Here is a 2,500-nt window from a genome sequence, read left to right as displayed (position 1 = left end):
AGCTTTCGGGCTTATAGCATTCCGGCTTTTCCATCTAGTGTTGTAGCTTAGCAAGTTATAATAATAATAATAATAATAATAATTAATAATAATAATAATTGAGCAATGGTCTCCTTGCACCTTTCCCTCTTCGAGTGGCAATCCTCAATTTCTTTATGACGAAAACCTGGCTTTCCTTCGTTCCTTTTCTCGTTATCTCTGGGTCTGGGCTACAAGAGGGCTTCAGTCTCCCATTTCCAATGGCTTTTATATCATAAGGAAAATACATTTGTCTTTTCTAATCTTCACCAGTACGTGATTCTATCTTGTGTATCCAATTAGAACCGAGAAACGATTTAAATGATTGAACTAAGAAATATATTTCATGATGATGTATAAGTCTGACCCACAATAATCCTTATATCATCATATTAAGTACGTCATGTTTTATTACTTCCGCCAACGAAGACGGGAGGAGGTTATGTTTTCCGCCACTGTTTATCTGTTTGTTTGTTTGAAAATAACTTTCCGGACACAATTCTACTCATAGAATTGTATGTTGGAACGTGGAAATGTAATAGTCCTAGGTTAAAGGCCAAGGTCAAGGTTGAGCAAAAGGTCAACCGATTTAACCCAGTTTTCAGACAGATTTCAAATACGCTTACGGTCTACATTGATTCTGGGAAAGGCAAGCTGGTTTCGAGAAATAAGCTGAGAGTGCAGACCTCCGCCACTGCGATCTGCACACCCAGAGTGCTTTTCTAGTTGTACCCTGCCATACAGTGGAAGGTTAGTTCAGAACAGTGGTAACACCTTTATTATTCTCTCTCTCTCTCTCTCTCTCCTCTCTCTCTCTCTCTCTCCTCTCTCTCTCTCTCTCTCTCTCTCTCTCTCTCTTTGGCTATTTTCTTGAAATGCTTAGCCACTGTTTTGTAGCATCAACTATTCTAAGGCAACATTGTCACCTTTCTGTATATTTTCCTTTCTTCGGGGTAAGAATTATGAAGGAAAAGACGGAAGTTGTTACAGTTTGACTCCATTTATTCAGTTCTATCTGAGAGCTGTTTCAGCCAATAACAAATGGCTTCCGTCAGGGCTTCTCTAAAAAGAATTCCTTCTCCTCACAAAATGGCAGTGAACTCACATATTAGAGAACAAAAAGAACTTTGAAGACTTTCTGAGCAATAAATGATAGTTAAAACTGTGATCGCAGAACTCATCATTTCACACAAAGCTAATTCAATTAATGTTTTGAATGTGAATAGAGCGTGAAACATTACATGCAACATTCTCGTTTTCTTGTTTTTTACGGGCGATCAAATCCGCTTGGGAACCGAGGGTTGGCTGTGAAGAGAGGCTTCACAGACATCATTAGTTTGTTATCAAACATTTCCACAAAGAAACTTTTGCTTTAGAAAATTGGGAGAGACTTTCCAATCAAAATAAATGAGATAAAATGTCCACAAAGTCATTTAGAAGTGGTGAGAAACTTGGCCTTTTCAGTTGACTTGTATTATAATGTCCCCAAATCTCTCTCTCTCTCTCTCTCTCTCTCTCTCTCTCTCTCTCTCTCTCTCTCAATTGTTTGTTCCTTAAACTATCAATGTAGTTATCCTTCAAAACTTTCTTCATATCTTTCACCGTGCACTAGAAGAGTTGGGAGACCCAGGCCTTACATGGCTTAGGAATATAAAGCGTGAAGTAGGAGATGATGAAAGGAGAAGAATTGAATTAAAAGCTCAAGACAGAGACAACTGGCGAAATCTAACCGAGTCCTTTTGCGTCAATAGGCATAGGAGGAGATGATGATGATGATCTCTTTAGCCTTCGAGTAGGCCTACCACACGATGTAGGAGCGAAGAGGGGAAAATAGCTTCAAAATTACACGAAATTGATTATGTGTCAACATTAAGAAAAAGAAGAAGAAGAAGAAGCAAGGCAAAACAAAAGAAGAAGAAGAAGCAAAGCAAAACAAAAGAAGAACAACTCCAACAAGGAATCGAAGTCTATATAGGAAGGTTTCTTCTTCTTCGGTTTCCAGGGGAGTAAGCCAAGAAAGGAGTTGGGGGGGGGGGGGGGGGGGGGGCCTCTGCCGGGACACGTCTACCGGACAATTGCATCATAAGTAGGAACATTTCTATTATTCGTATTTGTATTCTTTTGACGTGAAATGAATCCAGGTTTCATCGTAGCCTGATTGTGAACGACGGAGTGCAGTTCGAAAGATCGCTCTAATAAAAGCAAATAATAATTTCAAGATGAGATGTAGGCCTATTAATTTCATACATTTGGAAACTGGAAAGGAACAAAACTAGGATAGTAAAAGGAAAATATCATAGAAAGACCATAAACGAAATTGCGTTTTCCCAATTGGGAAGATGAACTGACTCTCAGAAATGTCTGTAACTGCAAAATGCAAAGATTTTTATTCGGTTTTAAATGATAATTGCTGAAGTCACCGGAAATCAGTTAGAGTCAAACGATGATCATTACTTTAGACCAATTGAAATTACTTTTCTAA

This window comes from Palaemon carinicauda, chromosome 3 (assembly GCF_036898095.1).
Source record: "Palaemon carinicauda isolate YSFRI2023 chromosome 3, ASM3689809v2, whole genome shotgun sequence".
NCBI lineage: Eukaryota > Metazoa > Arthropoda > Malacostraca > Decapoda > Palaemonidae > Palaemon > Palaemon carinicauda.
The sequence above is the reverse complement of the archived record's forward strand: the minus strand, read 5'-3'. Positions refer to the sequence as shown.